Here is an 11,186-nt window from a genome sequence, read left to right as displayed (position 1 = left end):
CTATACTGATATTTTGTCAGATTCATAAAGAACATCCACTTGCACTGAATTTTTGAAATAGGTGCCTATATAAAATGCTATTTTAGTCAATATTTAACTTATCCTGGAGCTAGAAAAAAAATTGTTATCATGGCATTATATTGGATATAGAATGATTTGATATACAACATAGTGTCTCAAAGACTCTAAGTTTATATATAGGAAACATGTTGTAACTTTAAGTACCCATTTTCTTATGTCAAGTATTTGCTGATTTTTTGTGATCAGGAAAAAGATTTGCTTAAAAGTTAAAATTGTATACAAAGCACTTTGGATTTAGTTTTCTTATGTTTCATTACATTTCTTGAAGAAATATATTAACTAGCAAGTTGGAATTATTTTTATTTTAAATAAAATTTAAAATTGTTTTTATTTTAATGTTTTAAGATTATGAATTAATAATGAAGGGATGCTTAAGGTCAACAAGCAAATGAATGTGAACATTTGCACAGGTTTCAAGTTTGGGACCAAATTAATTCATATGATGACTATTTGCTATGTAGATCATGCAAATTATTCCAATCCAAAAGGCAGAAATCTTTAGGATGGGTATTTTCTCCTAAATTTCAAAAATTGCGTGTGGAACTCAGGTTCATATATAATTTTTCAATCTCATGTAATTTGATCAGTAGTAACTTGCTTGGTGGAATTTGTAAGCACAAATTCTAATTTCAGTATATTAGTGACTCCATTCCTTTTTACGGCTGAGTAATATTTCATTGTATATATGTACCACTTCTTCTGTATCCTTTTTTCTGTTGATGGACGTTTAGGTTGCTTCCATGTCCTGTCTATTGTACATAAAATAGATAACTAATGAGAACCTACTGTATAGCATAGGGAACACTACTCAATGCCCTCTGGTGACTTAAACAGGAGGGAAATCTCCCCAAAATGGGATATAACGTATAACTGATTGAATTTACTATACGCAGAAGCTAACACAACATTGTAAAGCAACTACACTCCAATAAAAGTTAATAAAAAGCAAAAAATTAAATTATATAAATATATTAAGTAGTTAAATCATATTAAAAACAAAGATTTTATTCCCAAAACATAAACTTATAAGTTCTTCATCATGGTGTTTTTGTCTGTTATTTTCCTTAATAATCCATTCATTTTCAAGTTCTTGTAAATGAAACCTCTAATGAGTTTTATGATACTTCACGAAATACAAGGTGTGAATAGAATATGCATCATTCTGCATTATTCATCTCATAATTTGTTCAATGTTATTTAAGTCTGTTTGGCAATTTTCTTTGTGAACAACATTTACAACACAATGAAGCTTACTGTCCAGTCCTAAGTGTTACAATTAAAAGCAGCTCAGGCCCCAAGTCACTTATAAGAAGGGCTCCATCACCAGTGTTCTTTCTGAGGAGCAGGCAGGCATGTTATTTAATTCAATTTTTCCTGATTCTCAGATATACAGGAGATGGTTTATTAATCAGTTAGAGATAGGACTATAGGCATATTTCTAACCAAGAGAGACAGCAGAAGAGGAGTATGCAAGCATGAAAGATACATGGGAAACTTTGACAAAACTTCACCTGATACTCCAGGGGAACACTTGTCTTCTCATTAAAAAGTGAATTCTTTCTAAAAGTGGTCTTAAAGCTAAATATGCTGAATATTTATGAAGTTATTTTTAATGATTGATGAGTATTTCAAAATCATAGATTTCTTTCTCCATGTGACAGAAATAGAAAGTCATATCTTTTTCTCAATTGAAATGGAAAATTACAGCAATAGACTAGTCACCTGTGTTTATGATCCATTTTCATTGCTGAATGACCCTTATCCTATTATATATGCTGAAAATCGCAAAATCTCAGCATAAAGTAACATTATTTCAAATCTCCAACGATGTTGGAAACACACACTGGAATATTAACTAAAAATAATGAGGCTAAATTGGTAGTTGATTCTCAACATGGATGCAACAGAAGAGTGGAGGGAAAAAGTCTAACATTACAACATATTACAGCATTGCAATGTTCTGAAAATGACTGCACATTTACATTTACCTGAGTGGTTTGTATTTTCATGATATTAATTAGCATTCTTTTACTTCAGCTTGAATACCTCCTTTTGGTGTTTCTAGTAAGGAGTGTCTGCTGCTACTGCTGCTAAGTCGCTTCAGTAGAGTCCGACTCTGCGACTCCATAGACAGAAGCCCACCAGGCTCCCCTGTCCCTGGGATTCTCCAGTCAAGAATACTGGAGTGGGTTGCCATTTCCTTCTCCAATGCATGAAAGTGAAAAGTGAAAGTAAAGTCTCTCAGTCGTGTCCGACTCTCAGCAAACCCATGGACTGCAGCCTACCAGGATTCTCCATCCATGGAATGTCTAGCTGTGTTCAATTCCCTCAATATTTGTTGTTCTGAGGAAATCTTCATCTTCCATTCATTTCTGAATGACATTTTCCAAATAAAGTATTCTTGGTTGACAGTTTTCACTATTAGCACCTAGGATATGTAATCCCTTTTTCTCTTGGCCCGTTAGGTTTCTGCTGAGAAATCTGCTTAAAGTCATATTACTTTATAAGTTCCAAGGTTTCTTTTCTCATGATGCTTTTAAAACTTTTTTTTCTTTGATTGTTGCATCTTTATTATAATATGTGTTGGGGAGGAACTTTTTATGTTGGTTTTGATTGGTCACCTAAAAACCTCATGAACTTAGACATGCAAACTCTTGACTTGGGAAGTTTTCAACCGTTCTTTCTTTAAATATGCTTTCTGCCCCCATCTCCCTCTTTTCTCCATTTGGAACATCAATAATTCACAGACTAGTTTTGTTGATGATGTACCATAGATCTTGTAGCTTTTCTCCATTTTTTTCATTTGTTTTAAACTTTTTTGAGGGGTGTGTTGTCTTGATTTTTCTTCTCCTATGAATGGATAACTTCAACGTATCTGTCGTCTATCTCACAGACTCCACTTGTTTTATTCTGTGGTCAATGCTCTATAATGCATTTGCATTTCAACCTTGGATTCTTCTGCACTAGAATTTCTGTCTGGTGTTTTTTTTATTTAATATTTCTTTCTTTTAATTAAGTGGCTCATTTTGTTCATGTACTTTTTTTTCCTGGTTTTTTTCAATTGTCCTCCTGTTTTTTTTTCCAGCACACTGAGTTATTTAAAGCAGCTATTTTGAATTCTCCAATGGGTAAATCACAAGCCTCCAATCTTGGGGTGAATCCTGAAGATTTTTATGACATTTTGTTGGCATCTTGTTCTTTTGATTTCATGTTCCTTGAAGTTTATATTGTGTTTTCAGTGAAAGTACTCGTCTCCTTTGTAAGAGAGACAACTTCCTTCAGCTCTGTTAGATATTCTAAGTATGTCTCAGTTCTTCTATGTGAACACCTGCTTATGCTGCTTCTCCATCTTGTGGTAGAATTTCTGAGCTCATGTGCCTTGTCTAGATGCTACACTGGGATGGGTTCTGACATCCTCTCAAGATAGCACTACTTCCTAATTTTCTGTTCTCTTCCCAGCCCAAAGATTTGACCCAAATTTCTGTGCATGATCAGGAGCTGTCCATCAGAGTTTCTTTTTCCTATAATGTTAGTTGTGCCTACAGGAGACACACCATGGTAAGGGAGGTGAGGAATGAGTGAAATAGACAAAGCATTCATGGGACCAGTGAAGGTGAGGCAAATCCAGCAGCTTTTGACTGAGTGCTCTAATGGAGTCTGCAATGCAGTTAGTAGGATCAGCCTCCCTTCAAAGCTCTGTAAGTGTCCTGTCTACTAATTTCATAGCCTCTTCATAACTACCAGTCAAATAGCTCAGTATTAAATACTCTGGATGGAGTGAAAGATACAAGATCGCTCACACACTCTCCATTTTCCCTGTGGAGAAATCAGGGGGAGCCTGGAAAGTTTTCTATTAGCCTTAAGCTGTTCTTCCTTGTTAAGGAGGGCAATGTAGGTAAGGTCAAGCCATTCCTATTACCCAGTTTATGAGTTCAAACTCATGTTCTTCTTTCTCCCATGCTGTGCTCGAACTTCTCCTGTGAAAACCTGGACTTTCATATAAGGACTCTCCTCTCTGGGTGATTGTCTATGATGGTGGTTCCACAGGCTCCTGGAATATGACTAAGGGATGCTAGAGTAATTCAGGGGCCACTGCAGGCACCACAGTCAGAACAGACATTTGTCTACCTTTCACCTGATGCGTGTGGGGACAAGGCTCCTTTTTGGTCCAAGAATGCCCTAGGTAATTGACTTCTTTCCCCATCCCTTGCCTTAATTCCCATTCTTGCACTTGAAATTCACCAATAAAGAGTGAGCCTGAAAACCATAAGCACTCAATCTCAGACCCTAATAAAGCCAGAGCTCCAAGTTCATTGTCCCTCTCTTTTTCTACCCTTGGCCTCACTGTGTGGGCCTCCTCCGGGGTGCTAAGTACACTCCAAGAGCTATGATTAATAAATCTTGTTCTTCAGAGTTTTCTGATGTTTGTTGCCATGGTGCTTCTTACAAACATAATAAGAACCACAGGCCTGACAACCACAGTGTCGACTCCTGTCAGGAAAAGTCTGTGGGGGTTCCACACAAGTACTACATCCCACGTGGGTGCCTCAGACAGCCCAGTGACAGCGTCACTAGGGTAGGCTGGGAATGCTACAGCAATTGCCTAAACTGGGACAAAGGGTAGAGAGAAGGAGTTTAGAATTGAAGAAACCTGCATGTCCATTTAAGGCAGAGTGGCTGAGCAAATGCAACATCTGTGGTAAATGAGCGGCTTGAGAAGCTACTTTGACTTTAAACAAAGAAACAAACAACAAAAATGAAAAATACCTTATTATCACAAACCAGTTGAAAAGCTTATGTCCAGAATAGATGCAGCTAAAGTCAAAGGGGCTTTCCAGGTGAATCAGTGGTAAAGAATCCACCTGCCAATGGCAGGAGATGCAAGAAGATTGGGTTGCATCCCTGTCTTGAGAAGATCCTTTGGAGAAGGAAATGACAACCCACTCCAGTATTCTTGCCTGAAATATCCCATGGATTGAAGAGCCTGGAATGCTACAGACCATGGGGTCACACTGAGTTGGACACAACTGAGTAGCTGAGCACTCACATATACAGGTAAAATTGAAAAAATGAAGGATAGAAATCTAGGGAACTCACTACTGGTTGTCTCAATTGTTTACTGTGAATGCAAGGACTTATTATCTTGATGAAGGAGCAATTGTGTTAGGCGCCTTGAGCAAAGTGAGGAGAATGTGCATCACTGACTTTGGGAAATGGAAACAAAAGTAAATTGCAAGCATATAAGTGAGCTTCAGGCAATGTTGAATGTCCTTCATCAATTTTTAGGCCAAAGTACAACATGGCACCAATATAGATGGCTATGTCACATTTCTGCAATGGTATCTTATTTTTAAAAAAGGCACGGTATCTTATTTTTTAAAAAGGCATGGTATCTTATTTTAAAAATCATGCGAATTGTTCCTTGTTGCAATATAACAAGGTTCATGTAAATAACTGAGTAAAGCTTTAAATCAGAAAAGGCTAGGTCCAGGGGTAGCACACTATACCCCCAGGTAAAGTCCAGCCCTATGCCTTTTTTTGTAAACAAATATTTATTACACCTTTTGGAAATGAATCACAGTAGATTATCTTACTGTATGCATATTCTATGAAACATCATGAGGTGGAAAAACATACTAGTTCTGGAATTAGAAGAACAGGATTCAAATCTCTTCACTGTATCTTCATGGTAAAGTTAACTGAGTTCATTAAGACTTGGTTCTTGCAAATACAAAGACTCAAGCTTGCCCAACATAGAAGTATTGCTAAATACACATATTTTGACATACATGATGAAATCTGCAAAATCCAAGGATGAAGAGAAAATATTCTAAATCTCCAAAATTAATAAAAAAAAAAAAAAACATGCTAGACTGTTACTTAAAGGGAATGAGACTAAATAAGCATTTCAAACTTAAAAATGTGGAGAAGCTTCAAAAAAGTGTAGAAAATCTATCAGTGATGAAAGAAATAGAGTATAGGACCAGAGAAGGTATCATTGACCTTTGTTAAAGGTCCCAGACTTTGTTAAAGAAAGGGATTAAGATATGCAAAAATTCAGAGTTTATAATTCACATAGCAAGCGTACATTTGAAAATTACTCAGTAAAAATAATACTAAAATGTAATTATACTACACCTCATTTTAAATATTAATAAGAAATAGTGAAAAATGCATCATTCTCCAATTAAAGCTAGATATAAACATCCAAATGGTTCCCCTGACCTCAATCATTTGGATATTAAGAATTATTTATTGTTTGTTTCTCCTATTGGGTAAGAAGGTAAAATATATCTTAATGTCTGGTTTGAGGGATAAACAAGGATGTTATTTTTCTGTGTGATGTGATCAATGGGAAATTGTGCTTCTCTGTGTTTATCATAAATTTCTAGTTAATAGAATGACATTACTTAAAAAAACAAAAACCTGTTTTCTTCTGACAATTGACTTGATCTGAAAATAGACATCATGATTCTGGTTTCTGAGGAGAATGGGAAAGAAAGAAAAAGAAAGCAGATGAGTTGTAGGATAAAATCTGCACTTTCATCTGTTAGGATATTAATTTAGTCAACCAAGGCTAGGACCATGGAGAATTCATTCAATACGTCTGTATAGTTTTCTTTCAAGAAAGCCCACATACAAAATTACATAATTTTACATAATACAACCCACAAGACATAATTTAATCTTCATTGACAAGTACCTCCAATTCAGGTACTTGTTAAAAAAAATCAGATAACTGAAAAAATTCAGTCATCTGAATTTTCTAACTCTTCTTTACCTAGGAATCCTAATGCAATGAGTAATTAAGTTAATAAGAGAATATATTAGTAGATGAAAAAAATTCTAATTTGATTGCTTAGTAAGGTAAACCATTATTCCTACTTTAATTTGTATTCCACGTGAAATCCTGTGATTTTCCAGTAATGAAACAGGGAAGACTATATTATGTATATAGAGGATACTTTCCAGCTTGTGTAGGTCAACAGTTTTCTTATCGTTGTAATCAGTATTTTGTGACTTCTTCACAAAGTTCCTGTGATTTCATGATTTGCATAGTACCATGCCTCAACAGGTAAATCATTTTAATTTTTTATGTATAAATCTTTCAAACAGAGAGACACAACAGTACATGTGGGTTTATACTATTGTCAAAAGAAAAATAAGGCCAAGGGATAAGTTCTATGAGCAAAAACACCCAAGTAGTTCTTCCTTTCATAAGGAGCTCTTCATAGAAATCACATGACAATTATATCTGCATCATTTATACACATTTTAATCATAAAAATTAAAGATAAATAACATGAAATGTTGATATTTAATTTTTAACAAACATGCGGTAATAGTTTTCATTTCTATTAAGTTACATGTTATATTTGAATACTAATGCATTCTTGCATAAGTACTATAATTTAAGATGTGTTATTTTACCAAATTCATGTTAATTTTTCTTTCATATTATTTTTATGATCCTTAGGACAATGTACTTTCAGTTCTTTGTAAAATGGATATAACCCAAGTCGTGAAGAAAATTATTTATAGGGCAAAACTGTAAGGGTTTGCTGCTATGAGGGGTACAATCTTCAAAATAATCAGAACACAATAAGCTGAACAGAGAAAGGCTGGTCTCCTCCTCCCAGATTAATTACTAGTAGGTTAAAATATCATCACACCCTTCAGTTCAAGGCTTTTTCACTTTAAAATATCCTGTGATTAGAAACTAATTTAGCTAGGAGTCTTACCTGTTTTCTGGTATAAATTCATTTATTTCTAGCTGAGACTTTTATGCTAATTGCATCTGCTTCTATCTTAGGAAACTTTTATGTCAGAGTCTTTCCTCCTAAGTCTAAAAGCTATGTTTTTAAGCAAAGGCATGAGTCCATAGTGCATAATCTTCAAATAATATGATGTATAATTTATGTGTTTGAAACTCTAGGATAGATACACTTGTGAAAAATTCTCTTATGAAGTCTTCATAAACATCTAGTTAATGGAGATAGAGAAACACTTCTAGAGTGGGCCAAATTTGGCTATGCTAAAAGGTTTTCCTGTACCACCACACAGATGTTTATGAAGATTTTCTAAGAACAACCTGCTGAGTTTATCTTATTCATCGCAAAGTCACACAGTGGTATTTTTGAAGTTGGGGCACTTTGACCCCATATCAAACTCATTTTATACTAATTTGTGACCAATTCACTCTAACCCTCTTTTATAGAAGAGAGGAGGTGTCTATTATTATTTTTTAACTAGTATAGTTTTGCTTTAATTAAGTTTTAAGCTAGCTGGCTATGTGATACACTATGAAATTTGAAATAAATTATTTAAATCTTTGTTACTACCACTCTATTACAGTATTCGTCAAAATTAAGAACATTCACTTTCTTGTAACTAGTTCTAAACAATAGAACTATCTCTGCATTTGATCTTGATAAGAATAAAAGAATATACAACCATTAGAAATATATTTGGGAAAGCAAACAGCATATGAACTTTAAAAATTAGTGTGTTTTACAGTAGAATTTTATTTAATCTTTAAAAATTGACTTGCCTTGTTGAAAATTTTTCTTTTTCCCAATTAAGTTTTCTTTGGAGTATATGTCACAGCTGCTAAGTTTTGGATATTAATTCAGAAAATACTGCTATAAAACAATATAACACACCTGTAATGGCTTATTTTATTACTAGCATGGGAAAATGCATAAGTATAATTAAATTGAGAAAAATAGTCAAAAAATAAATATTTCAAAGACATTAAGTGTTGAGAAAAATGTTTTTTATTTTGCATAATTATTTCAGAAGAGTGATCTATAACTGGTATTCTTGGATTTTTTAAATCCTTAGCACATACTAATTGGAAAGTCCCTTTCCCCTTGAGGTGGGACTCAGTCAGGCGGCCAACTAATTAATATTAGAAATTAATTTTTGATTCCATTATCCCTTAGAGTTCAGTGACAGGCCAGTATCTGAGAATTCCAGAGCCAAGAAAAGTGGTGTTGGAAAAGACCCTTGAGAGTTCCTTGGACTGCAAAGAGATCAAACCAGTCAATCCTAAAGGAAATCAGTACTCAATATTCATTGGAAGGACTGATGCTGAAGCTGAAACATCAATACTTTGGCCACCTGATGTGAAGAACTGACTCATTTGACAAGACCCTGATGCTGGGAAAGATTGAGAGCAGGAGGAGAAGGGGATGACAGAGGATGAGATTGTTGGATGGCATCACCGATTCAATTGACATGAGTTTGAGTAAGCTCTGGGAGTTGGTGACAGGGAAGTCTGGCATGCTGTAGTCCATGGGGCCACAAAGAGTTAGACAAGAATGAGTGACTGAACTGAACTGAGCCAAGAGTGATGGCATGTGGTTCAGGCTGAATTACCAATGCCTGGATGAGTATGAGAACTGAGATGGAGGCACCACAGGCTCCATAGTGTGTGGTGAGGACAGCTGGCCTGATAAACATGCATCTTATGCTAAGTGCTCTTTTTCAGATGTTCTTTTCTTCAAGATAAACAAGATTAAAATTAACTGTCAGAAATATTTTATTTTTTAATAAATTTGACTGGTCTAAAGTCATATTTAAGGAATTATTATTAAAATTAAGGTTTTTCCTTCTAATTTGATGTAAACTGGAATGAGGGGATGTTTTGAAGTCCAAAACTCACTCATTACAAGAATGATAGTGTCTTACAACCTTTTCAACTATTTTACTCCTGAGTTTCTGTTTAAGACTCCTACTTTGAACATTAATTTCTGCAGGCCCTGAGAGTAACTCTTCATTTTCCAACTTGGACAAGAACTGAGGACAATGTCGTGGATCTCTTTCATGTTTGCCAATCATCTAGAAACAGAGTTTTAGCCTCTGGGAAGCTGAGTTGATGATGAGCAACTCAGGCAAGGGGAGAGTTTTGTGCAGAGCTTTGACAACAAACCAATATTTTGAAAATGTCAAGGTGAATGGATTCTACTCAAGATGCAGGAGATTTTTATGAGCTGAAGCTGATAGGAGGCAAAGGAAATATTATCTGGGTTATTTCAAGGCATATTAACCCTTGGATTGATTTTATGACTGATGAAAAGCCATAAGGAATTTTAAGGAAAGGAGTGATTTAATTTTATTTGGGTTTTTGGAAGTTTTTCTGTGTGATATACTTATGATGGACAAGAGAAGACTCATAGGGTGAGAAAGAGTGGGGATTAGATAGGATCATGACTGAAGAGATGCAGAGGGGATTTGATATATATTTCCCTGGTAGAAAGCATAGATAATGTTACTAAACACTGAGTGTCAGAGAGACTAAAAGGTGAAGGGATTTACATATTTGTTTACCATTTATAAATAAGCAAGAAAGTAAATGGAAATAACTTTGTAGGTGGGCAGAACAGAAAAGACTTTGGGAAAAGCATCACAACTTTGACCTGAACATCTTATGGTTGGGCTGCCCATGGACCATAAACACTGGATATGCCAACTACAATATTAATACATGAGTCTACTCAGGAGATATGCATGGGAGATTATCACTCTGTAAAAGGTGACATCGAGTTGGAAAAGAACGTAGAGTGAAAATAGAAGAAAGCTCAACACTGAGCCCTGAAGCATTCTGACACTGAGGTGTCCGAAGGAGAGGAATAGATGGCAAAGTAGACAGAAAAATGGAGGATCCAGAGAATTTAGGGGAGACATGTCAGAGTGAATGTTTCATAAATGTGGAGAGAAGAAAATGATTTAAGAGAGACAAAGTACAGGAGATTGATTAACACTGGTTCTTGAGGAATCAGGCTGAAATGACTCTTGCTAAGTATGAATTTTAGGGTAACAACCAAGCTTATTTTAAGCTTTTTCATTCTTCCTAATCTGTAAACTGATTTTATATTTACAAATGTTCTAATATTTCAAAGGATTTTTTAGTTAATAAATTAATCATGTAAAATTATTTTGGCAATGCCTGTCATACAACTAGGATTCCCAGGTGGTGCTATTGGCAAAGGACCCGCCTGCCAAGGCAAGAGACATAAAGAGATCAGCGTTCCAACCCTGGGGCTGGAAGATCCCCTGGATGAGGGCATGGCAACCCACTACAGTATTTTTGGCTGGAGAAT

The sequence above is a fragment of the Budorcas taxicolor genome, chromosome 16 (assembly GCF_023091745.1).
Source record: "Budorcas taxicolor isolate Tak-1 chromosome 16, Takin1.1, whole genome shotgun sequence".
Taxonomy (NCBI): Eukaryota; Metazoa; Chordata; class Mammalia; order Artiodactyla; family Bovidae; genus Budorcas; species Budorcas taxicolor.
The sequence above is the reverse complement of the archived record's forward strand: the minus strand, read 5'-3'. Positions refer to the sequence as shown.